The sequence below is a fragment of the Dermacentor albipictus genome, chromosome 4 (genome assembly GCF_038994185.2).
Source record: "Dermacentor albipictus isolate Rhodes 1998 colony chromosome 4, USDA_Dalb.pri_finalv2, whole genome shotgun sequence".
NCBI lineage: Eukaryota > Metazoa > Arthropoda > Arachnida > Ixodida > Ixodidae > Dermacentor > Dermacentor albipictus.
In genome coordinates this window covers 102,061,185-102,088,975 of record NC_091824.1, presented here as the reverse complement: position 1 = coordinate 102,088,975, position 27,791 = coordinate 102,061,185, and the positions used below count along the sequence as shown (strand labels likewise).

The 27,791-nt window shown below is 44.3% G+C and overlaps 1 long non-coding RNA gene across 3 annotated transcripts in view; it reads right to left on the bottom strand.

Annotated features, from left to right (window-relative positions):
• The window catches only part of LOC135904581 (uncharacterized), a 374,630-nt gene that overhangs the window by 48,348 nt on the left and 298,491 nt on the right, over window positions 1-27,791 (bottom strand). For all 3 annotated transcript variants that reach the window (XR_011514298.1, XR_011514299.1, XR_011514300.1), the window contains 2 exons: window positions 22,841-22,930; window positions 5,268-5,336 (listed from right to left, as the gene is read on the bottom strand). This is a non-coding gene — a long non-coding RNA (uncharacterized lncRNA). The remainder of the gene's footprint in view (window positions 1-5,267; window positions 5,337-22,840; window positions 22,931-27,791) is intronic.

The window sequence follows — 27,791 nt, the reverse complement described above, 5'->3', positions numbered from 1 at the left end:
CTCTGACTAAGCCTTTGTATTAGGTTCGCGTAATTTTATGAAAATAACTAAGTGTACAATAACAAGAAATTGAAAATTTTAACTCAAAAAGCGCCACACGGCTGGCATTGGAGTCAGCTCACAAACACGAGTATTCTATTTGCTAAAAACTAACGGTAAGCTGTAAAGACAATGTCAGGCAAAACTTAAACCTCGGCATCGCATCCTATTTGGAAACTTCTGCATCTGAAACACGTTGAAGTGAAGACGCATAGTAAAAAGAATAATTTTGAAAGAAAATGACCACGCCGACACATTTGCGTATGCTGTTCCCTAATACCACACTTTTACAACCATTTTCTAGCATTTTCTAGCATAATTGTTGGTAAATTGGCATGATATTTATATTATTTGCAGTAGGATACTGTTGAAAACAACTATTACACTGCTGAATAATGTTTTAGTGAGCAAGGTAGGGTTCTCATTGGTCAGGCATAAAACTCTGTTATGCGTACGGGAAGTCATGGGTTCTGAGAACCCACCCGATGGCCCTCAGTTGGTGCTGTAGAATATCTCTTGGACTCGTTCTGTGACCCACACTTGTGAATAAAAAGCCTTACTGTTTTACTATTATAAGGCTACCATACTTTCATGATTGCATGAACAGCGCCCACAGTTTGCCTCTTTCCAGGGCAACAAAAACGAACAGAATAACCCATTCGTCTTTTCGTATTTTTATCCATCTATAGTATACTGAACCTGACCTTATGACGGCTGTCATGGCTGGCTTTCCCTCTTATTTTTCTTCAACTTCATCTCTGCTCGATACGTATCATGCTTACCTCACTAGTTGCTGCGGTGACTAGAAAGGGACGTGTTGGGTATTAAAGACCACCTCTGTTTTACACAAGTGGCCTGCCTCAGTGTCATTACAAAATCGGAGGATAATAGTGCCTCATTTTATTACTATATCACACATTATTACACGTGGATCATCAAGGAACGATTTTTCGATCTTCTCCAACACCTTTGTTTAACGCATTATAGAAACTTACCCTGGCAACATTTAACACCAGAACTCTCCGTGAAGCTAGCTTAAAAGGAACATTTGAGGAACTATCAGGCATTGTTTGAGATATCACTGGCTTTAGGTTACAAGAACTGGTGAGGCTTACACAGTGTGGACCTATGGCCACGTCCTCTGCTACTTCCATATAAGAAGCAGTACTGAGTAGGACTCCTAATCCATAAGGACATAGCAGGCAACATTGACGAATTCTACAGCATTAATGAGAGGGTAGCGGTAACTTAATAGGTAACTTAATAGGAGGTACAGATTAAAGGTAGTACAAGCCTACGCTCCAACCTCTAGTCACGATGATGAAGAAATAAATGACTTTGATGAAGATGTCGAATTCGCGATGAGAAAATTGCAAACTCAGTATACCATAGTAATGGGCGACTTCAATGCAGAAGTGAGGAAAGGGCTGGTGAACAAGCAATTGGCAACTACAGCCCCAACTCTAGGAACACAGGATGTGAGATGAAGATGGAATTCGCGGAAAGGAATAAGCTGTGAATAATGAACACTTTCTCCAGGAAGCGTAGAAACAGAAAGTGGACCTGGAAAAGCCCTAATGGTCAAACAAGAAATTAAATTGATTTCGTACTTTCTGCCGATCCCACCATAATGAAGGATGTAGAAGTGTTAGGTTGGGTAAAGTACAGTGATCATAGGTTTGTGAGGTGTAGGATTCACCTCCATTTGAAGAGAGAAAGAGTAAAACTGGTCAAGAAGAAACAGGGCAACCTAGATGCAGTAAGGGTAAAAGCAGACCAATTCAGGCTGCTACTTGCAAACAAATTTGCGGCCTTAGAACAGAGAGATGAAGATGACATAGGGGTAATGAATGAAATGGGGACTAGGCTGGCTTGAGAAGCAGGCAGCAATTGAAGTGGGACGTAACCAACCATGGCCACCAATAGGTAAGCTCTCCCAAGTAATGAAGGACTTAATAATGAAATGACAAAATCAAATTGTCCAACTCGAGAGATCAGCTAGAATTTGCAGAACTGTCACAACTGACCAACTAGGTGAGTATAAATAATAATTGAAATTATAATATAAGAAATATTGAGGAAGCAGTAAGAAACTGATGCAGCATGAAATCAGTGAGAAGAAAACTTCGCACAGGGCAAGCCAAGATGCGTGCACTGAAAGATAAGCAGGGCAATAGAAGATATAGTATAGTATAGTATAGTACTTTTACTATATCGAAGATATAGTAAAAGCAGTGGAAGAATTCTATACTGACCTGTGAAGTACCCAGAGCAGCAACGATATCTCGATTCGGCATAGTAATGAATAGGTTACAGAGGTTCCTTCTATGACTAGCGATTAAGTGAGAAGGGCTTCTCAAGACATGAAACGATGAAAAGCGGCAGGAAAACCTGTGAAGTACCCAGAGCAGCAACGATATCTCGATTCGGCATAGTAATGAATAGGTTACAGAGGTTCCTTCTATGACTAGCGATTAAGTGAGAAGGGCTTCTCAAGACATGAAACGATGAAAAGCGGCAGGAAAACATGGAATAACGTCGGTTTCATTAAGGATAGAGGATACACCATGCTTGAAAAGCTGCCGGCCCTTTATACGAACTGTCTCACGGCTTCAAGGGTCCCAGAAAACTGGAACAATGCCAAAATTATATTATTCCACAAAAAGGGAGACGTTAAACAATTGAGCAGTTATAGGCCCATTAGCTTACTTCGGTATTATATAGAATATTCACCAAGATTATTTCGAATAGAATTCAGTCAACCAAGAGAACAGGCTGGCTTCAGGAAGGGATACTCTGCCATGGATGACATCCATGTCATCAATAAGATAATATAGAAACCCGCAGGGTACAATCAGCCTCTCTATATAGCTTTCATGGATTACGAAAAGGCATTTATTTCAGTAGAGATACCAGCAGTCATAGAGGCATCACGTAATCCAGGAGCACTCGAGGCTTGCGTAACTATCTTGGAAACTACCTACAAAGATTCTACAGCTAGTTTAAGTCTTCTCAAGGAAAGTAGAAAGATTCCTATAAAGAGAGGAGTGAGGCAAGGAGACACAATCTCCCCAATGCTATTCATAACATGCTGTATTCAAGGATCAGCGGCTTATTTCTCAGCAATCTTCGGTTTGCAGATGATATTTCCCTGTTCGACAACACTGGGAACGGGTGACAACAAATGATTGAGCACCTTAACAGAGAAAGAGAGAGAGAGAGAGAGAGAGCAAGAGCAGGATTGAAGATTAATAGGCAGAAAATAAACATAATGATCTATAACCTGGCCAAAAAAAACAGTTCAGGATCGCCAGTCAACCTCTACAGTCTGCGGAGGAGTACGTTAGGCTAGGTAAATCTCTGACAGGAGACCCTGACCAGGAGAAAAAAAATAGAGAAGAATAAAAAATGGGTTGAAGCGCATACGGCAGACATTGCCAGCTCCTGAGTGGAAGCCTACCATTATCATTGAAAAAGAAGGTGTACAATCAGTGCATTTTGCCAGTGCTGACATAGGGAGCAGAGACTTGAGGACTGACAAAGAAGCTCAAGAACAAGTTAAGCACCGTGCAAAGAGGCACGGAACGAAGAATGTTAGGCATAACGTTAAGAGACAGGAGGAGGGCGATGTGGATGAGAGATCAAACGGGGATAGCTGATATTCGAATTGACATTAAGAGAAAAAAAATGGAGCTGGGCAGGCCATATAACGCGTAGGTTAGATACCCGGTGGACCATTAGGGTAACAGAAAACGGAAGCGCAGTCGAGGACGGCAAAAGTCTAGGTGGGGTGATGAAATTAAGAAATTCGGATGCGCTGGCTGGAATCAGTTGGTGCAGGACAGGGGCAATTGGAGATGTTGCCATGGACATAAAGTATGCTGCTGTTGATGATGAATTCAGCAGGACGTGTTAAGCCGTTATTGCCCTCGTAGAGTGAGAGAGACATAACAATCTCTATTCATATTGTACGCGAAGTGAGCAGATCGATAGCACTCTTGGAGTTTTCAAGCAGACATGAAGTAGATCGTGTAGTAGTCAAGCGAAAGGACGACAACGACAATTTTGCTGTAGCTGAAATATCTGGGTCCGAGCAACGCAAGAAGTATTTAAACACTTCGAGTTCGTTTGCCCAACTTCTTTCCTCGATGTACGGGCATTTACATATACATGGGCAGGACTGCGTTCTCCACATTTGTTTTCGTGTTACACACAAGCGAGTTCACCTTTCTTTTATGTGTACTCGAGATCATTTCAGCCGATAATTCGGGAAACTGACCAGTCGAGTGAGTTACGTTCTCCCAGAGACGTCTCCATTCCAAGTAAAAAATTGCGGCTAAACCTGAAACTTTCTGGACAAACGATAGCACACATTCGCAAAATGCCAAACATTAAAAAAAATAGAGTAGTGCAAACATTCCAAAAACATTGAAACCGCAGCTTCATTCAGCGAGATTAGCAGATCGTACGCTGTTTACCTACACTTTCGTTTCTTTTAATTGGGTGCAAGCAAGATAAGCGCACTTGATTAAAGAGCATGACGAGTATTCTCGCAAATGGTAATAAAATTTCTAGAAGCATTTCTCTAGAACGAGAAGTTAGATTTGCTCTGCTCATAGAGGGTTGAAATACTGATGATACCTACAAGTAATAGATTGAACTCGTGATACCATTATAACTCATCATCACAATTACCAAGTTGAACTCCTCACAATGTGACCATAACGGCCACATTTAGATGAGTTCAGACTTAAAAGCACTCGTGCACTGTATCTTCAGGAAAACAAGAAAACCAGCTGGACTAAATCACTCGTTAAAAATCGTTAAAAATGTTTTCTCTGTTGCGCAATATGTATTTTTCTTCTTTCTCTAGCGGCATTCTATAAGGTATGGTAAAGTATGTTACTGTGGTACTACATTTAATCAACTTTTTTAGTGTACCAAGGGCTGAATTTCCAAAAGTTTCTGGTTCGTAAGTCCTCTGTTCCAATGGCCGGCCGCCTTCGTTATTAGTATGTTCAGCATCAGCAGTGGATAAATTTTTTATGAACAATTCTATCGCAACAATTTTCCATGAGGAAGCAGTAAAAAATGGACGCAGCATGAAATCAGTGAGAAGAAAACTTGGCATAGGGCAAGCGAGGATGTATGCACTGAAAGATAAACAGGGCAATAACATCAGCAATGTCGAAGATATAGTAAAAGCAGCGGAATAGTTCTATACAGACCTGTGAAGTACCCAGAGCAGCCACGATGCCTCCATTCGGAATAGTGTTGTGTCCACGTTCCTAAAGGCACTGTAAATTTGTGCCGCAGAAAAAATAGTTGCGTCGTTAGTAAAATATGCGCACAGAAAACACGCATTGTGGTGCACTCGCCCATGAATTGCGTGTTTCCTACTGTGCGACAAAAAAACATATGGCGAAACGCTACTACAACAGAAAAGCCCTTCGGCTTTAGCATGAAGGACTTGGCTTATGACAGCCTTCTGTCACCAAGAGCAAGCGGCAACGTGATCCTGGACTGACGCGATATTCTTGGTACAGTGACTCGTGACTATACCAGCCAGCTTTATTTTTCTCCCCCTCTGTCAAAAAGGAAAACAAGAACATTAACGTATCTTTGAGCATTGGGTTTCCGGCTGGTAGCAGCCTTTAGCGTGCATCCAGCAAAAGTCAGATAGTTATATAAACGAAGATCTTTTTGTAGATGTACAATGCAATGAAAAAAAAAACATGGAGTGAAAAGGCCCGGAAAGTCTCCAGGATGTGTTTTTAAATGGCTTGCTTTCCCTTTTTGTAGATAACATACTCAAGTCACGATCCGAAGCCGAGTTTTGAAATACCAGTCAATATAACAAGAAGACACGCTGTCGGATGAATTGTATCCTAAAAGTGTCATCTATAGCCCACTTCGCGTCTTTTTTTTCGCTATTTTTAAAGAGAGATGTCTTTGGAACACATTTCTTGAAGCTAGAAGCACGGATTTATACAGAAAGTGGTCGACAAAATGAAATGGTACATAAAGATTTGGTAAGCTTGTTATGATTTTCTTTACAGAATATCGTATGTAATGCCGTCCTTGTAAGTGGCAAACTGCTTGCAAAGCTGTCGCCTTCGGACTTGTATTTCTTGTTATCTTTTTTCTCCTTGGCAGCGTTTTGACTGGAGTGCGAAACCTGTGCCTCTCCATTTGCTTTTTACTTTTCTTTGCTCCCTTTGAAAGTGTGAGCTTAAACAAAACAACGAAACGCAATTCGTCTCCGCCAACAATAAAGCCGTCTAACTGCGACGTTCTTCAATGCAAAGCTGCTTCCTAAAAAAGAGCAAGAAACAACACATGTCATAAATAGTATATGATATTAAAGAACATTGCTTTTGCGTTCTCTGAAGTTTCTTGTGCGAGGAAAACCTTAAATAAAAGAGATGTGTTTCTATCACCTTCCCCAGCGCTATTCACTTTTTGTAACCGGACAGTTACCATGGGATCACCAAAACACAAATTAACCTATCGTTCTAGGCGCAGTGAAGCCGAAGTATGTTGGCTAAGTGACCAAGATATTGTTCGTGCACTAGGGGACGAAACTAACCAGAATGATTGACACAGACATGCAAATCAAGGTAATTCATTGTCACTTCTTGTGCGCAACTTTCGAAGCACGTTTCATCAGCAAGATCAGCTATGTGCATTTATTGAAGCTTGTTCTGTAGATATTGTTGTTGGGAAAGAAACTTGGCTTACACCCAATAATGGGAACAACGAGCTGTCGCTCTATAGAAACTTTATTACATTTAGAAATGATAGGGTGGGCGCACAGGGAGGCGGTGTTGTAGCTGCAGTGAAATCTAATCTATGTTCTCGCGCTGTTGACACGCAGTCAAATATTGAAATTTCGTGGATATTTCAATATCGAAAACATGTGACTTGCGCAGTCGGGGTCTGTTACTGTCCGCCTGATCCTACCGCTGAATTTTTCAAGGGTCTTAATCATTCCCTAATTTTAATCCAAGACAAGTATCCAGCTTCCCCTATAATCCTTGCTGGCGATTGCAATTACCCTGCAATAAATCGGCAGACGGGTACGTCCTTAGGTTGCGCAAGGAAGAGCGAATGCAGGGAATTTCTTGACGTTATTTGTTCATTTGATCTGCATCAAATAGTTTGCAAGCCAACACGCGGAAACTTGGGTGAGATCCAGTGCTCACAACCGAACCGGAAACTATGTTTGTTGACGTCCTTGAATGCATTAGCGACCACAACGTAGTACACTGTGAATATCTTGTACAGATTAGTAAACCAGAAAAAGAAACGAAATATATTTACGATTCCTTCCGTGCAAATATCGACGCGATTCTTGCAGAGCTGTCATCTTTTTCTGTGTGGTTCTTGGAAACCGTGGCTTATCGCAATACAAATAACTGGCTCACTACCCGAAGAAAGCTTACTGAACTGAAACGGAAGCAGAGAGAGAGAGAGAGAAAATGATAAAAGAAAGGCAGGGAGGTTAACCAGGACTGAGCCCGGTTGGCTACCCTACGCTGGGGAAAGGGAAAGGGGGACGGAAAGATGAGAAGAAGAGAAAGTCCACTGGAGATATCAGTCGGTCACTCAGTCCAAATCACAGGCGCTCACTCAATCCGGTCGCTTTCAAAAATGGCCTTTTGTAGCTGCGATATGCGAGGCCATGGTCCCAGGATCTTCTTCAAGGTGAACGGCTTCCCATCTAGCTGATTGAGAGCTGGGCAGAGGTCTTGCCTTTCGTTTTCATAAGATGGACAGTAGCACAGTAGGTGTTCTATGGTTTCCTCGACACCGCAGGCATTGCACTCGGCGCTATCAGCCATTCCAATCAGAAATGCATAAGCATTTGTGAATGCGACTCCCAAACGTAAGCGGCACAGCACTGTTTCCTCATTTCGCCGAAGACCTGGTAACAGCCGCAGTTGCATAGAGGGATCGAGGGAATGCAAGCGATGGTGAGTGAATTCAGATGTGTGCCACTTCTCCAATGTCAAAGAGTGCGCTAACTTGCCTAAGTGTTGGGCTGCGTCGGTCCGCGATAAAGGTATTGAAACAAGGGTTGCTCCCTCGTGTGCTTTTTTAGCAGCTTCGTCAGCGAGGTCGTTGCCGGAGATACCGCAATGACCAGGCAGCCACTGAAACACGACGTCGTGTCCTTTCGCGATCATGAGATGGTGCATTACTCGTATCTCCGACACGAGTTGTTCGCATGACCCGCGACGAAGAGATGCCAGAAGACATTGTAAGGCCGCCTTGGAATCGCAGAATATAGCCCACCGATTAGCCGGTTGGTTATTAATATAATCAACGGCACCTCGGAGGGCAACAAGCTCCGAACCAGTCGATGTTGTCAAATGAGAAATCTTGTATCGGATGCTTAGTGATCGTGATGGTATAACCACTGCACTGGTGGAGCTGGTCTGAGTGCAAGAGCCATCCGTATATATATGTATTCGATCAAAGTAGAAAGTCTGCAAACAATCCAGAGTTGCTTGCTTCAAGGCCAAGGTAGGCAGGTCGGTCTTCTTTCTTATTCCTGGAACCGTAAGACGCACTTGAGGTTGTTTTAAACACCATAAAGCTGAGGTTGAACGTGCAGAGGGTGTGAAACCCGATGGTAAGGAGGCACGATGGATGCTGACCTTGTTGGAGAAGGACGCCTGTGGTCGTCGTTCCGGCAGGCACGCAAGAGAGCTTGACTGCATCCGTGAAACATGACGAACATGGGCTCTAAGCGTTTCGGTACTAATGTAAGTTGTGATCGGATGGTCTTGAGCCATTACAATGGTTCCAGCTGTTGAGGCGCTGCGCGGAAGGCCTAGGCAAACACGTAGTGCCTGCGCCTGCACGCTCTGAAGTTCTCGAAGATTTGACTTGCATGTTTTAGCAAGCACGGGAGAACTGTAGCGTAGGAATCCGATGAACAGCGCTCGATATAACTGTAGCATGGAGCCCACTGATGATCCCCATGTTTTGCCGGCGATGAACTTGAAGACGTGAACAATAGATGTGAGCTTCTTCTTTAAGTAGGCAACATGAGGGCTCCAAGTGAGGTCTCGGTCTACAATGACGCCCAAAAACCGGTGATTTCTCTTGTAGGAGATAGGCTGACCATTGATGCATACCGGATAAGGAGTCATCGCTTTTCGCGTAAAAGCGACTAACGCACATTTTTCTGTTGAGATGGTAAGGCCTTGTGCGTGAAGGTAGTCAGATGCCTGTGTTGCTGCTTTCTGTAGCCGTGCGCGAACCTGCAGGCGAGTGACCGCTGATGTCCAGATGCAGATGTCGTCGGCGTAGATTGAAACACTCACTGTTTCCGGTAGGGATTCGGCCAGCCCAAGAAGCGCGAGGTTGAAAAGAATAGGGCTTAGAACACCGCCTTGGGGGACGCCTCGGCATGTGTAGTGGTCGGTAGTCGGACCATCTACCGTTCGTACGAACAAGGACCTTTGTGTCAAGTAGTTACTGACCCATCGATATACTCGTCCTCCTAGTTCAATTGTCAAAAGTGCGTCTAGAATGGTTTGATGGAAAACGTTGTCGTAAGCGCCTTTCACGTCAAGAAAGAGTGCTACTGATAATCGCTTCCGATATTTTTGTTGTTCCACAGATGTTACTAGATCGATGACATTGTCAATCGATGAACGACCCCGTCGAAATCCCGTCATAGAGTCAGGGTAAATCTTGTGGTGTTCAAGGTACCATTCGAGACGCATGAGGATCATACGTTCCATGAGTTTCCCGACGCAGCTGGCAAGAGCTATAGGCCGATAGGATGCCAGTTCGAGCGGTGATTTTCCTGCTTTTAGAAGCGGTACCAGGCGGCTGCGTTTCCATTCCTGTGGGACGACACCATCTTGCCATGAACTATTAAAAACGCTGAGGAGTTCTCTTCGTGCTTCTCTGCCTAGGTGGCGCAAAGCAGTATATGTTATGCCATCGGGCCCTGGTGAAGACGAACACTTACAGAGCGCCATAGCAGCTTCTAGCTCTTCCATAGAGAATGGAGCGTCCATACTTGCATCTCGTGGGCCGGGGATGTTGCCTAGAGCCATGTCAGGGACTAAAACTGTGCCGCCGGCGACGTTCGCACAAAATTCCTCTGCGACGTCTATCTCACAGCGGTTTTGATAGAGAGCAAGGGCGTTGAACGGGTGTCGTTGCTGGGGACTTGAGCAAAGACCCCGTAGGGTACGCCATACACAGGACAATGGCTTGCGGGGGTCTAGTGAGTCGCAAAAACATTTCCATCTTTGATCCGCTAGCTTATCCATGCGGCGTTTGATCTTCTTTTGCATGCGCCGAGCTTCTCTGAGGTCAAGAATTGACTTCGTGCGCCTGTACCTCCTTTCAGCTCGGCGACGTAGTGCACGAAGCCTTTCCAATTCAATGTCATTCTCTGTACGCTTTGATGGATGTGTGAAGCAGCGTGTACAATCTTGCATAGCGTCCGCAATTGTGTCTTCTAATCTGCGTGCAATATGTGTCTTGCATGTGTCTTCTACGCGATCTTGAAAGACTGACCAGTCGATTTGGCGAGAAACAACCGGTAATGTGGCGTCTAGTCCATCAATTCTCACATAGGTCGGGATATGATCGCTTCCATGGGTTTCAATATCAGTGAACCACTGCACGCTCAAAGTCAGGCAACGTGACACCAAAGTCAAGTCAAGGCAGCTACTGTACGTAGTTCCTCGCAGAAAAGTCGGGCTTCCGTCATTTAGAAGACACAGGTTGTGGCCTGATGCAAAGGATACTAGTGACCTGCCCCTCGAATTTATCCTGGAGCTTCCCCATATATGGTGGTGAGCGTTGAAGTCCCCTGTTATTATCCAAGGACCGGGAGTAGCAGCCATAATACATTCCAGTCTTTTTCTATCAAACTGACTTGTTGGGGAAAGGTAGACGCCAATAAGAGTAAAAGACAGCTTCTTCTTTTTCACAGTACCACAGACGTATTGGTTACCGTCGTGTGGCGCTACTTGTTGGGAAAAGTACGTAAGGTCCTTGCGAATGTAGACCAGAACCTTACTGCTACGGACACACGTGTTGGAAACAAAAGATTCATATCCCGATAGTCTTATGGAGGCTGATAAGTTCGGTTCACAGATGACCAGTATAGGAAAATGGTTTGCAAATACGAACTGTCGAAAATCCGAAATACGGGACCTCAGGCCTCTCGCATTCCATTGGAATATGGAGGCACTTCTCACATCATCCCGGAACGATCGTTGTTGTTGTCGATGAGCCATGTTTCTGCTGTAGATGTTCTCAAGCACTAGACTTCTGAAGGCTCGCCAGAACCGGACTGATGGCATCCAGCACTTGCAATGCACTTCGAGCTGTTGGTGTCTGTAGCTTGTCCAGAAGAACACGAATAGCACTGACCAGAGAGCTGATCATAACAACAATTTGTTGATCTTGGTCCGCCAATTTATCAGGAACAGACGAAGTGTCCCCTGCTGTAGAAGTATCACTTCGCTCAGTAGGGGCATGTAGCTTCGGGAGTGCAGGCCACGCGTCAGCAGCCGTGCTGTTCGATGCACCCTTGTCCTTTGAGCTGACGGCGTTTGGCCTGGGCGGAAGAGTGGGTGGTGATATACGTGTGTGGCGTTCTGCAGAAGCTTTGGAGGCTCTTGAGCGACGTCGGCGACGTGATCGTCGTCGCTTAATAGATGCTGCTGCTTCTCGGTGAGACGAGTGGTCTCTAACCATTTTCTTCAATATTTGCATTTCCTTTCGAATCAAAGGGCATTCCTTCGAAGATGCATCGTGAGGGCCGCTGCAGTTTGTACACTTCAGCACACTGGCCTCGCACGTGTTTGTGGTGTGGGGCCCAGTGCAGCGAGAACAGACGGTAGTGTTATTGCACACACTACTGACATGGCCAAGCTTCATGCACTTCCAGCACTGCAGTGGTTTTGGTATAAAGGGGCGAACTTCGTGTCGCAAGTGGCCCACTTTTACATGCGATGGGAGGGATTCGCCCTTAAATATGACCTTCACACACCGTGACGTGCCGAGACGAAACGCGTTTGTGATGATGGTGTTGTCTGTAGCTGGCTTGATTAAGATTGACAGATCGGAGTCGACAATGGTCTCGTCAACATCGTAAATTACGCCAGTACGGACTTGTTTGCCCAGCGGAATATAAGGGCGGACTTTCATCCCGCCAAGTTCCGTGATCTTGCGCAAGGAATCCAACGCAGCCGCGTGTTCTACGTCAATCGCTAGCACGTTCTTACGGGTGTTCACTCTGATGTCTTTGATTTCGTTTGGAACCAGCGCCTCTAGATGAGAAGACACGGCTTGCCTGTTGAGGCGTCTCAGGTTGTCAGTGGCGAATACTGGCGAGAACAGGATGGTGAGCTCCTCGGTATCCCGCGAAGATCTCACGGTGGACTCACTCGAATTCGATGATGCGCTGAGAAATCTTCGCTTTGCTTTACGACTCCGCACCAGCTCGAAGGAGTCGTCACAAGAATCTTCACCGCTGATATAGTACTGCATGGTGTCGTCACTGTCCGTGTCGCTCTCGGTGCCGTTGCGCTTCCTGGAGGCAGCCGCCGCGGGCACTGCCGAGTCCGGCGGACGCGCGTGAGGCTCCATCTCCATCGCAGTTAAGGAGGAAATAGCAGTCCACTGGCAAAGTCTAGGAAATTCACAAAATGAGCAGAGCTGGAAGAGCCGGCGTTCTGCCTGAAAGACACTTCGTCGTCTTCATCAACGGAAGCACGTTCCCAAAATTGAAATCACCTCATCAACACATAGCAAATGGCTCACGTCCCATGTGAAGAGAGCAATAAAAAAAAGAAACGTCTTTACTCTAAAGCTAAGTTGTCCGACTCGGATGGTGATTGGCAGCGCTACCGAGAGAAATAAAATAAATGTAAAGGGGACATAGAAGCATATAAAGACAAGTTTTTTTAACGGTGACATCGTCAGCATGTAAATACCAATCCCAAAAATTTCGGAAAGTAATAACTCTAAACATTATTCTCAGTCCACTACACCAATCTTTAATACCGGTGTGCTACCCGCCATCTGAAACTGCGACTGAATTGAACTAGTCTTTCATCTCTGTATTCACAAACGAAAACCAAACACCACCTTCTTACGTTTCTTTCAATTATTTCATCTATGAATGACCTAATAAATACAACGGAGGGAATATTGAAGCGGTCTGCGCTGGACGCATGAAAGAAGACGAAGGAAGGTGCTAGGGGAGAAGTGAGGAGGAAGAAGTTGGAATAAAATGGCGGACGACACCCGTCTCACTTAGATGATGTCATTTCTGTTGCCGTTCTAGTTAGGAACGCTACATTTTGGCGCAGCCGATAGTTTTCGAAGACCAGCGATGCGGGTGACGTTTTTCGTCGACCAGGCATCATCAGAGTCTGTTGTGTTCACCCGATACCAAGTGCACGGTGAGCCAGCGACGGACCTTCCTCTTGAAGTTAGTTCTACCGCGCTGATCAACGTGGTACTGCAACAAGCTGCAATCAGCCGCCAAGCCCTCGTGCAAACAGGATCGGTGACAGTGAATCTACAACTGCAGACACTGAGCGAACTCGTTCTGGAACCCATACGACGTGGCACCCTCAAAGAGGAAACGCCTGCCGGGAAGGTGAGCCTAGACTTGAGTGTTATGGAACTGCAAAGGAACATTATACAACAGATCGAAATAATGAGAACTTTCGTCCAAGCGCTTAGTCAAGAGCAGTCAGCACGAAGTATTGTTGAACCAGATGTTTTTGAAGGAAAATCGCAAAATGCACACTACTGGCTGTGTTTTTTCGAGTACGCCTGTGACAAGAATCTGTGGCACTCCGACGACACAAAGATTTTGCATATGCGCCGCTATTTGGGCGGTATAGCCAGAAAATGGTATGACGTGCAACTCATGGATTATGGAACAACATGTTGGGAACTGTGGAAAAGAAACTTTTTAGGGGCTTTTGAAGGCAACGTAGTAGAAAGATGGGATGCGGCACTGCGGTTCAGTTATACAGGTGGCTCTCTGCTTGAGTACTGTCTTGAGAAGCGTCGCCTGTTGTATTCTGCAGAACCGAAGCTGTCGTCTTCTGCTGTTGTAGCTTTGATAACGCAAGGGTTGTGTATCGAGATCCGTAGTCATGTCCAGCTCAAAGGTCCAAGAACGTTTGATGACCTTCTGAACTTTCTACAGACCTCAGTGCCAAGAATTACATCGAGAAGACAGCCAGATGGTAGAACAGAGCAACTTGATTCCAATCTAGAGTCGTTGCCGTCAACTGAATGTGAACACAGCTTCATAAACAAATCTCTGGGAAGCGTAAATCATGACTGTGAGGATGGTGAAGAACCAATTACCGCAGTTCACGGCAACCTACTTCCACATAATCTGTCTACCGTGCATCACAAGCCCCAGAAAAAGAGCTTCAGTGAGACAGTATATTTGGTGTCGTCAAGCTTATTGTACGCCCCCATTAAGGTAGATGGCATTGAAGTGAAGGCTCTCGTTGACAGTGGAGCTTCGGTATCTATTATCAACAAGACTCGAGTGGATGCCAGTCGTCTGCACGCTGGTAGAACATTGCGTGTCCAAGCCTAAGATGGGTCAGTGACCATGCATAGCGAATGGGTAACCCTGGCTATTGAATTTCAAGGAAATGCTATTACCAGTGACGTATTGGCCATTCCCAATGTCACCTACGATTTTCTTTTGTCCCGTCCAGACATGAAAAAACTTAAGATGAACCTCTATTGGGATGACAAGGTAATGGCCGAAGACACGGTAAGAACAGAAGACCCTGGTGAAGAACCTAGTGTATCAAGGCTAATCTTTCACCACGAAGACATCAAGACTAAGTACCCAGAGCTTATATGCATAGGAAGCTACCCTCCAGCAATGAAATCCCATGTCGTTCCTTTCGAGCTCGCAGATAAAACAGTGGTTCGTAGAACCCCCTATAATATGTCCAGAGATAAAAAGGTGTGGCTGAAAAAGGAGTTGCAAGAAATGTTAGACGCAGGTATCATCCGGCCTTCTGTATCCCCATTTGCTTCTCCTATCACTATTGCACCTAAAGAAGACGGGACATTCCGCCTCTGCACAGACTACCGGGCTCTCAATCGTCAAACTGAATTGATACCTTATCCAATGCCGAGAATCGACGACATCATTGACGAAACCGGTGGTTGCCATTGGTTTTCACGAATAGATCTCTGCAAGGGCTTTTGGCAGATTCCACTAAGTGAAGAAACGAAGAAGTACACCGCGTTCATAACCCCATTTGACTTGTTTGAGTACAACCGCCTACCATTTGGTTGGAAAAACTCCCCTGCGTGGTTTCAGAAGATTATGACGGACATTCTGAAACCTTACCTGGGCACATTTTGCAATGTGTACATCGACGACATCATCATCTACTCAAAGACAAAGGACGAACACCGTAGTCATCTTTCAAAAGTTCTTCATGTCCTCAGTCTTGCCCAACTCAAAGTCAACTTCAAGAAAAGTGCGTTCTTTCAAGATACCGTAGTATTTCTTGGCAGGGTGTTTGATGGACAGACTAAAAGCACCAAGCAAGAATCGGTAGAGAGAATCTCCAAGCTGGTAAAGCCTTATGATGTGCACTCCCTGCGCGTTTTTCTTGGCCTTGCAGGACACTTCCGGGCGTTTATCAAAGACTACGCACTGAGAACAAGGTGCCTCACACGTTTAACTCAGAAAGACGTGCCTTTTCATTGGGACGAGAAGTGCGAAGCTGTCTATCGTGAGCTTGTAAAACTAATATCGTCGGACCCCATCTTGCGAATACCGGATTTTTCCTTGCCTTTCGTGCTGAACACGGACGCATCACATTATGCTACCGGTGCAGTTCTATACCAGAAGCCATCCAAACAAGCTGATCAAACCAAACACTACGTCGTGGGGTACTACAGCTATACCCTGAAACCCGCCGAAATCAATTACTGTACCACAGAAAAGGAAGCTCTGGCCGTCTTAAAAGCTGTGCAGTACTTTCGTACTTACCTGGAAGGTGCCAAATTCATACTTTTCATGGACCATCAAGCATTGACTCAACTTCTGAGCATGGCCCAGCCAAGAGGCCGCATTGCTAGATGGGTGAACTATCTGCAACAATTTGATTTCGTAATTTCGCACCGTCCTGGCCCACTCCTCACTGACGCTGACGCACTATCAAGATTACTTGTACAGGAATCAAGCAATAATCCAGATACAATCAATCATATTAAGCTATGGGAAGGTACAGAAGAGCTCCAGTTTATCAATGGAAGGTATCACGTACCACCAACTATGATTCCAAGGATTCTTCATCTATACCACGACACCCCTGAATCGGGTGGACATGATGGCTTCTGGCGCACTTATAAGAAATTGCTCATGAGATTCACATGGCCGGGCATGAAAAACGACATCAGCCATTACATCCGCACATGCCACCTCTGCCAGGTGAACAAAGTTAAATTCAAGCAATCGACAGACGTTATGACAAACCCTGAATATTCAAGCATCCCGTTCGAAGTAATTCATTTGGACTTCGCGGAGCTCAAAAAGAAGGGGGAAGGAGTCAAGCGAACGCAAGCTTTCTTGCTCTCCATAGATGAGTGCACACGGACGATTGCGGCTAAAGCTGGCAAAGAAGACGCAAACAGCGTAATAGACCTCCTCAAAGCTGAGTGTTTTAAACACACAAAGACGCTCGTCTGCGACAACGGGCCGGCTTTTCGGAGTGCCAAATTATCAAAGTGGGCCCAGGAGCACGGCATCATGATAAAGTATTCTTCTCCATACCACCCGGCAGCAAACGGCCTAGCGGAACGTGCCATACGAGACATCAAACAGTATCTGAAGATGTATCCAGACTTTGCCGGTGGCTGGAAGTGCTGTCTCGAGGCCGCTGTGAAGCATCACAACAGATCATACACCACGAGTTTAGGCTGCAGCCCTCATTTTGTAACTTCAGGTACAGCGCCCATACTTCCTGCAGATCGTGAGCTAGGTCTCCTAGAGAACCTCGAACTTGCGGAAGTAAGGAAAACTGTCAAAGAACAGGAGATCTACAAGCGCCGCATGAAGCGAAACTTTGATAAAAGGCACAGTAGCGAGATACCGGACATACAGCCTGGAGACTATGTCCTTGTAAGGAAAGGAGCTGTGCCCTCAAATTCAAAATATTGCGGACCATTTCAAGTTATTAAGACTGCATGCCAGCATGGAATATTGAAGAATGTCTGGTACGCCGGAGCCTCGGGCCAAACGGAGTGCGCCGCTATTGGAAACGTATTCAAGTATTACCCCAGGAGGTGTAATTAAAAGAAATCCGGAAGAGTGAAGCGGTCTGCGCTGGACGCATGAAAGAAGACGAAGGAAGGTGCTAGGGGAGAAGTGAGGAGGAAGAAGTTGGAATAAAATGGCGGACGACACCCGTCTCACTTAGATGATGTCATTTCTGTTGCCGTTCTAGTTAGGAACGCTACAACCCCTCAACTGATCACATACAAACCAACTACCTATAGTACTACAACAATCACTATATCAATCACTATAGGTTGAGGGGTTGTAGATCACTACAACCCCTCAACCTATAGGCCTATATCCTTGACTAGTATTCCAGGTTAATTACTTAAGCACATCAGCATGTAAATACCAATCCCAAAAATTTCGGAAAGTAATAACTCTAAACATTATTCTCAGTCCACTACACCAATCTTTAATACCGGTGTGCTACCCGCCATCTGAAACTGCGACTGAATTGAACTAGTCTTTCATCTCTGTATTCACAAACGAAAACCAAACACCACCTTCTTACGTTTCTTTCAATTATTTCATCTATGAATGACCTAATAAATACAACGGAGGGAATATAATCGGCCATCGATCGTCTTTCGAATAACTCAGTGCTAGGTCCAGACGGCATCTGCGCAAAGATGCTTAAAATGATTAAGCCTATAATATCTCTCCTGTTAGCCGCCCTTTTCCAGCAATCAATAGATATAGGACTTGTACCGGATGAATAGAATATTGGTCGTACCACTTCGATTTACAAATCAGGTGACCGATCAGTGCCCTCAACCTATAGGCCTATATCCTTGACTAGTATTCCAGGTTAATTACTTAAGCACATCATTTCTTCCGCAGTTATGAAATATATATCTGAACATAACTTTTTTCTAATAATGCATTTCAGCAAGGACGCTCTTGTGAAACACAACTATTTGAACCTATACCTGATCTTCATCAAGCGGTTCCCGATTGTATAAAAATCTGTGCCATACTTATTGAAGTCAATAAATCATACAATAAAGTTCCCCATTCTCGCTTAATGATGAAACTTAGCCGGCTAAACATACATGGTAAAATTGTTAATTGGATCTCAAGTTTTTTAAACAATAGCTACCAAATTGTTTCCGTATGTGATCAGTTTTCGCTTTAGCACAGCCTAAATCTGAAAATCTTCAGGGCTCCTTACTTGGAGCAATCTGATTCTTAATATACATTAATGACATAAATAACAACCTGACCTAAACAGTTTGGTTGTTTGCAGACGATTGCATTCTTTACAGACAAATTATCACCTCTGAAGGTACTGATATTTTACAGGCCGACCTAAACAAAATTTCAATTTTGTGCGAGCAATGGCAAATGGAAATAAATGTTTCTAAAACAAAAACAATGACATGCACCACAGCCAGTAACGTCCACTTAAGTTCATATCTTATGAACAACATGTGCATAGAGAATGTGTCTAGGTTAAAATATTCGGGCATCCGTTTAGCTTCAAACCTTACATGTAATGATCACACTGATGAAATATATTTCGAAAGCAAATGAAACACTTGGATTCATTAGGCAAAATTTGTATTTAGAAAATTAGTCAACGATTAGCTTACACAGCTCTAGTTGGTTCAAAGATGAAATACGCTTCCATTATATCGAATCCAAATCAGACATACCTAATAAACAAGTTTGAACCTTTACAAAATAAAGCAGCACGTTTCATCACTAAAGCCTGCTCTAGAACATCCAGCATTACGGCTGTCAAAGGGTACCTCCAATTACCCTCTCTAGAAAAACGATGACTGTTAGCACTGCTTTCCCACTTCCACAGATTGTATCATGCCCTGTCATCCTTTACAGCATCCCGTATCCAATTCCCGCAAAGAATTTTCCTCCACCTCGAACTTCCCTTGAAAGTGCGTCCCATGTTTGCGCGTACGAATCTCCTTCGACAATCACTGCTCTTTCTTGCTATTTATCGCTGGAACAAGCTGCCAAAATAAATTGCTTCTACGCATGATGATGACTCATTTGTAAATCATCTGAAGCGCAGCTTAAACACGCCTGTATTTAAACTGCGCTTTAAACTGCAAAGCCACAGAATGTTGTGGCTTTCACGCATTGTAAGTTCATTTACATGTTTTGTACCGATTGTTTTTTTTTTCATCATGTATGCATTTCTCTTTTTTTTTTAAATTTTCGTGTTGCTGTATTCGGTGATTTATACTATGGTGTTCTATATTACCTTTCCGCCCAAATTGTGTTTGAAATATCTTGCTGTCAACCCCCCTCCCCTATGTAATGCCCGTGAGGGCCTTTAGGGTATCTGAATAAAAAAAAAAGAGAAGGATATTTCAGATGTCAATACTTAAGCAGAAATTTAGGCAATACTGTACACAACAGTAAGATGTTGAAAATGGCGCCGATATAAGGCAAATATATGTATATTTCGTTTTTTTTTGTACAGGAGCACTTTTTAAGATGCTAATGTAGACAACTACAAGCTGGTATTTTTTAAACAGGGTTGTTTGTCCTCTACAACTTATGTGGAAAACAAGAGAAAGTCAATATCAGAATAAGAACCAGAATAAGTATATGTTGCATATGCGACGCATTGTAGACGAAGCTATCTACTGCTTCGAATAATACATGTGACCTACGTAAAGGACCTTCTTAAGTGGCTGATGGTGATCGTATTGAAGTTGCTGGTTACCTTTTGTGATCCTTTCTTTCTTTGTGTATCAGTACCTCTTCTGCGTCCCTTTATGGGCAATCATTTGGCTGATTAGGGGTTTTCTGGTACCAATTGCACCAAGGCAGTCAGAACCGGTGTTTTTCATATGCAGCACTTTAGATGTCTACAAAATCGACAGTGGGAAAGTCACCGATGAGTATCTTATGTAGCGCGAGCCATTTCATAAGCAACTTTGCTGATAAGCTTGTTAATGTACCTACGGTGTTACTCCATATTGATTGGAGTCAGTTAAACTATTACACCACATGACCAAAAAACAAAGTAAATGTAATTTTAAAATTCAGAACTTATAAAATGCGCAGCATCACGTCGCAATAAATTGCAGAAGTAAGCGCACTGCAAGGGTCGGGAACATTCCGGAAAGTTATTGTGGCGAAAAATGCGCGCGAGTAAATTTAGCCAAACAACCTGAGTAGTGCTTTAATCTTGAAAGTGAAAAAAACGGGACTTGAGACAAATATAAATGAAAACGTTGACTGCAGTTTGCTGGCAGCCACAGCAATAGAAACAATCTGCGTCACGGTCTTTTATTTCTTTTCATAGAGGAAGAGAAAGTATTTTTCCCTCACGTCCTGCTGCAAAAAACCGGGCGCGCTGTCATTTATTTACCTCAGAGACCTGTTGCAATTACGGAGAAAGAAGAAACCGGCACGGCCCCTAACTGACCCCGTAAACCACAGCAGCAAACAACAACATCAGCTCACAAGCAATGCAAGTTTACGGTTTCTTAATTACAGCTCGAGGATGTGCAGCAATGTGCAATTCTCTAGCACCACCGTCATCCACCAAGCACTTAGTGGGAGTAAAACAGCAAAGGGAGTGAGCTTAGACGTTGTTTCTCTATGGTGTGAGCCTCAAACGTGTGCCTCATACCAAACGCACAACTCGGTGGAATGGGGTGCCTGCTACAAGGTTACTGCCACGAAAGCACTACCGCGGAACGCGGACTCACGGCTCTCGGACAGATACACAGAGAGATCGGAAAGTTTTTGGTTTTTGTCGTTTTTTTATTGCTTACTCTATATTATACCTGTCCTTTGCCCTAACTTTCATTCTTCTTACTTTTTTATAGCGACCTCATATTTATCCACTTGCACCATTTCGGCCATGTCAAATGATAAAAAGACGGTAGACGGCATTTTCGTATGTCATCATCGTACTATTAACTTTTCTCGCGTGGCTAGAGATTTAATTCGCGATAGGCGAGGAGTTTTCGAATTCTGTCCGGTGTTTGTAGCACCCACCAATGCAACAACAACAATGTATAGCTCATTTTTTTTAAAAAGCCGTTTGTATCATTTTGCCACTTGAACTCCTTCTTATTTCCCGTCATTGTACTGCAGAAACGATTCAATCGAAGTCGTAAAACACCGGCGATGACCACCACAATCGCCACGCGCAAGGATCTCCTTGTCCTCGTTGTAGCCGTTTTATTTTTAATAGGAGGAAGACACGAACATCGGCTTCAGCTAAGTGGTAACGAATAAGCCCAAAGTTCTACCTTCTGCTGTTGTTTAGCGCTGTGTTCCACCGTTTGTTGGTTTCTCTCTTAATATATTTTTTATTTATATCACTATTTCTTATTCGCATGATTTCTTGTCTGTTAAGGAAACAAAAAGTGAGATACAAGGGCAGGAACAAAGCATAGTTCTAAGACTGTTGTGACATGAGGGTCAATTCGCCATCTGGTTGTCTAGTCATTCGACCTCGGCACGATAGACGAAACACATGTTTTCTTTGTATCTATGGTGCTCCAATGGGCGAGCTATGGATGGACAAGTGTTAAATAACCATAAAGGTTCCCGCACCGCTTTTTTCGATGCAAACTGTGGAGAGCTAAAAAGTTAAATGGCTCTAATTGACGAGAAAGCGTGATGGAGCACAGGAGTTTCTCCGACCTATTGGCTTTTGAATTATATTTCATAATTTATCAATTTTACTTTTCACAGAAACTGTTATAATAAAGGGCCTTTAAGGAAATGACTGCTACCAAGTTGTCTTCTTATGTATGAATCAGCATGTCACTGTAATTTTATTCTGTGCTTTGACATCACGCAAAAGAATTCCCCTCTACCTCATTTCCTTATATCTCTGGCGTCCATTCATGCAGACGCATCGCTTGCACTTCGATTGAATACACCACTTTCCTATACCAGCAACAGAGTTCCGTTGCTTGACGCCCTGTTTGCTATGTTTGCCATTGTTTTACGCCATGTTTCAGTGTCTTTTACTTACTTACTAGTCTGAAAGTTTGTGTGCTTTTGTTAGATGCTAGGGCTTTTTCTCTGGCATACATGTCTGCCGACAAAAGCTGCAGACATAGTACATGTCTGCAGCTTTTGTCTAAGTGCGCAGGTCATGTCGTTCCTGATGAAAGAAACATCAGTACCTTACAGGTTCTGGTGCTCCGAGGTTAAAGTTGGTCGAAGATTACCACAGGTTGTTACTTACTGCAATTGTGCTATGTTATACTATACAATATAGCTATCACCACCTTAAGTGGTGTTAGCATTGGAAATAGAGCGCTGACCGTTGCAAGCTTTTGCTATAACCTGAGTGGGAACATAGCAGGAGTGTTCTTGAGCGGTGAAGGATACTTCTTTGGGATACTTTCGGCGTAACCCAGTGTTACAGAAAGTGCAGGCCACTTCTTTCCGTGTTCTTCACTGCGCAGTGCAGTAAAGCCTATCCACATTTTGCCGTGACTCCTCACGTAGCGTCGATAGTAGACTCACAGCTATTGCTCCACATGCCAAAGCGCATGGCGTCCCGGCAGCCTGTGCACCATGTTGCTAAGACACGAGAGGTGCCAGTGGCCATACAGTCTGAAAGAAAGCAGTCGAAGGCAGTTGCGTCAATAGATGGTTTTACAATAGCGTTTGCAACCAAACGTAAATGCATTACTTAAGTAAAAAAAAAGCGTTGCCCTCACTGCGCATGCTCCAAGCGTTATTGAGCTTCTGTGTTTTGCGTGTGCTATGATAACGTACGTTATTTTGCGAGCTTAAAGTTTGTAATGTTTACAGACGCTAAGAAATAGTGCTGTCGAACATGGCGGCACACATGGCTCCCACTTCAGCGTGAATTCTCGTGATGGTTACGTTCTCTCTAGCGTTGATCACCAACAACTATTGTAATGAGCTTTCGCTTTCTACATACTATTTGGAAGGTTAGTTATGAGCACATAGCGCGTTCATTTTCTGAGGTTGTTAGGAGATTCTGGCGCACAAAGGCCTAATGAGGCGCATACACATAGCAACAGCAGGATGGTTGCGAATGGATCATCTTGGCTCGAATTCGCTTAGCACGAGGCACCAGATGACGCCCTCTTTTGTAACGCCTTCTTTGCGTTTGCGTTTCCATACAGTAAACTAACAGAGTTCAAAGGACGTGCACCGTAACGTACCGCAAAGGTGCTAGCGTTTACCGTACGTAAGGAGACAAACGCTGCTCTAAGATTCACCATCATCATTATCAGCCTGGTTACGCCCACTGCAGGGTTAAAAAAAAAGTTGGCCGGCTATGTTTCTTCGGTCGTCAAGGTTCCGTTAAGGCTTGACCAGAGATAACGTAATACAAACAAATAATACTCCCATGGGGCAGTGCCAAACGCGGACGGTTTCCGTCGGGTACCATCATGCACCGTACCACAGCGCCAGGCCGGGATTCACGGCATTCATTACCATATCGGCCTGAGACAGGCCGGTGGGTCATTAGGAGATTGCCACGAAAGGCCTGTTGTTTCCTTTCCATTAGCACCTGAAGGCAATCCTATATTTGCGGAGGGGTTTGCCAAAATGATTACCCATGAACCTGTTTTAACTTTCAGTGTAGAGAACGAAAGTAAGAGAGCTCTAAGAGAGCATTTTGTGCTCCTCGGAGGGCTCAGGCTATGTGCAAAACCATCCCTTTGTGGCACACAGCGGATGATCGCATGCGCACTGGTGGCGAAAGTTACCCCTAGGAAAACCGAATATATCATGAACAGACTTTCGTGCGCCCCGCTTGTTCTCGTATAAAGTCTACAAACAAAAACTGCGGACAGAAATCTGGAGTTCTTTCTACCGCATAACTCCTGGCCGTACCTCACAGTATTTATGCTCCGTGTTTTAGTGTAAATTGTCATTATTGTATAGGATTTCGCCAACTCAATCATACTCGATAGGTATTATACCGAGATTCTGGCAGAGGCAACAGGCTCTGTCTTCGGGTTCCTGAAAGAAAGCGTAACGAAATTGAGTGACTCCGGTTTGTTGTCCAAGGCGTGTAGGTGGGACAGATGCTGTGAAAGTGGTCTCTTGTGGGAGCTAGGCTGCTACAGCAGTATGCGGTATTTTCCAGAGATTCATCACAATTCCTAAGCTATCAACGTCACCTGTAAAAGCAGGATAGCAGGTTATGCGCGTGTAGGAGTTCCGTGATTCTTTTACAAATCTCATGTATATATACAACCCCACGTCATTACTTATTGCCTGGGGATTTTTCTTGCAGCTTGCCGCTTTTGAGTATGTGGCTGTACGCAATTTCCTTTATACCGGAACATAAGCTTTGGCCAAGAATGGTAATGCGCGCTAGTTTGTGATTGCCTTTTTTTTGCGTAGAGTGCTTTGGTACAGAAAGACCTGGCGGAGTATGCTGCACAGCTACAACCTATATGTTATTGAGATCACTCAGGCAAAACTAACCTCCCAGTAAAAATGCTACATAACACTGATTAACACACAATGACAGGATTTTTCTTGTTTTTAGAATATGGCAGTAATTAGTCAGCTTAATAAGATAACACCTTTATTGGCATGATAGTACACTAATCGGTATGCCGTTTGCAAGGCACTAGCACAATATCGCTTACTACCATCAATAATAATTTAGTGCCTTGTAAAGTGCAACATTATTTTTCTATCCATAACAAGCACGGTCAATTCAGAATTCAGCATTCGGACAAGCAAGCATGGAATGCTATACATGCAGGCGTAAATAGAAGTACAAACTTCTCTCCTATGCAAACTTTGCGCGTGACGTCGTGCCAGTCTTTCCGCCCCTGCGGTTGCAATTATTGGGTATCATGCCTGGATCGTTTATTCGTTCCCTGCCGACTACAATGGGTCCGCGACTAAAGTGTAGGAAAGTTTAGGTGTGCTGATGCCGCAAGCCAATCATTTCGAGTTTTTCCGTTCGTATTTTGATGGGTATGTGAGTCCTACGCTGGTAAGTTATGAGGTAGAGGCCGGAGGTGGCGGTGGCGTGCACTCATACAAGCTACAAGTTGGCGCGGATCCAACTGTAGATATTGAGTTGCGGCGAACCACAGCGCAAATGAACATAATTGTTGATTTCCTCTTTTCCACGAGCAAAAGAAATAAAGACCCATAAGTTATTGGATGCTCGCAACTATTTCACAAAGGGCTGGGTGAAGAAACATTGTAGCAATGCCGCTACACTAAGATCGTGTCATCTGGCGAGCTGAGCTTAGAACTTACTGTCTCTGTTTGTCTCAATTTGTTTCGAACGTATCCATGTTGTCTATTTACACGTTTCGTTTCCCTGGAGTTGGGTGCCAACTTTTTTGAGCTCTCGATCCATTTTGTGTCCCCGCATTTTTTCGGGTAAAGGTACTTATGCATTTAAGCAGCCCATTTATTTTGATCCATGCTCCTGCTTCTTCAACAATAATCTCGCTCTGAGCTTCTCCGACTTCAAAGGAAGCCGAACTCACGTCACCTCGCACTCTCCCATTTGGGGTTTTTGCTTGAACTTCCGAAGTCAGTCATCCCACGGGCCACTGGTTAATCTCCAACCCCGTCAAGATTTCGGATGTATAGCACAGAATAGTATTTCAGAACGTTAGTGTTGGCACAATTACGCTTTTGCAAGTTCCTCCCAAGACTTCGTATTTATTGTACCCCCAAGGTATTCAATGCTTTGTTATTGCTATTAAATCTATCTGGTGGACGCTTGAGTAAGTCAGTCTATTGTTTATATATACACCCTGGTATATATATTGCATGACAATGGCTATGGATTATTGTTGAATTGGTACCACGCCATTACTCGGCTGTTCAGTAAAGACCACAATTCACGATTTCTCTGTGCTGAACTTAAAGGCTAGACTCGGCGTTGCGTTGCCACAAATATTCGAAAGTGTCTGCAAATCTTTTGCATTTCCTGCTAGAAGCACTACATCATCCGGATGCACCAGTGCGGGGCCTTCTGCTGCTGTATTTATGTACTACTCATGTATGATAAATAGGAACCTAATTCGCTGCATTTCAGTCGTGTTTGTATGCATTTAACATAAAGCGTGAACAACGATAGAGACAAAGGACACCCTTGCTTCTATTCGCGGTGAATTTCCACAACTTAATTGTATTTCCAGCCTGCCCTTATGACTTGTACTCGGTTGTTTCTATATGCAGGTATCTTCTTCGACAGCTCCACAATATCACAGATTGGATCCCAGTTTGCAACTCCGTCTTCCACTAGGGTTGCCACAAGCGGAAGCAACACTTCTGTGCTGCCAATGGCTCGGCGTGGCATTCACGAACTCCTATTCCTTCCGCATCGGAATGGCCGACAGCCCTGCTTGCGACACCTGCGGCTGCGAAGAGACGATCGCACACCTCCTCTGTGACTGTCCACGTTACAATCTGGAAAGAAAAGTGCTCGTGACCGCGCTCAAAAAGCTGTACAATCGCCCCTTCACAGAACAGAAGGCTCTAGGACACTGGTACAGACGGGTTTCAGCACTCAAGGCCTTTAGGGCTTTGCTCAAGGTCTTAAGGACATGTGAATTGTGCGACCGTCTTTGACTATTGTTGCGCGTAACATCGCGTTACTGTGTGCATTTTTCTTGTTTTTTTTCTCTCTTCCTTCTCCTTTTATTCTCTTTACCCCTTTCCCCAGCACAGGGTAGCCAGCCGGTATTTACACTGGCTAACCTCGCTGTATTTCCTTCCCTTTTGCCTCTCTCTCTCTCTCTCTCTCCACAAAATGTTCGTCTATGCCTTGTGTTTAAGAATAACCCATAGCGATATTATGTGTCCGTTGTCGTAAGCTCACTGAATATATAGAAATGCTATCCATAAAGGTATCTTCGTAGCTATAGAAATCTTTATGCACTGCGTCCTGCAGCTGTAGAATTCTGTGGCTCTCCCATTTTTTCGCCACCCACTTCGACAGCTCTAGTGTTATAGTTCGCATTGCCATTCTATATACCACCGACGTTACTATAACGGGCCTGTAGAAGTCCTTCTTATCCTTATCGCCTTGTGATGATGGTGGTGATGACTTCTAGCAACAGGTGGGTTTAGCCTGGCGATTAACGCTGACAACTGCTCCGCCCAAACGTCTCTTATAGAATCGCTGTGGTGTTCCACCACATGACCATCAGACCATCCTCTATTAAGAATGCGATAAGGAGACGGGAAGTTTCTTTGCTGGCTATAATTTCGGGGAGCACAAGGGGAACACAAGGTGTTATAACTTCGGCTGCTTCGGGGAACACAAGGTGTTTCTGGCACGTATGCGGAAGGTGCTTTTGTTGCAGATTTTCCAAGAGAACGTCCCTTCCATCTTGGAATTTTGGGCACGGCCAGAGAAAGTATCCGATGTCTCCTGTCTCGTCGCATGTCGCACAGTTCGGAGAATTAATACGCCCCGTATTAAGTAGCCATGCTGGTGTGCTAA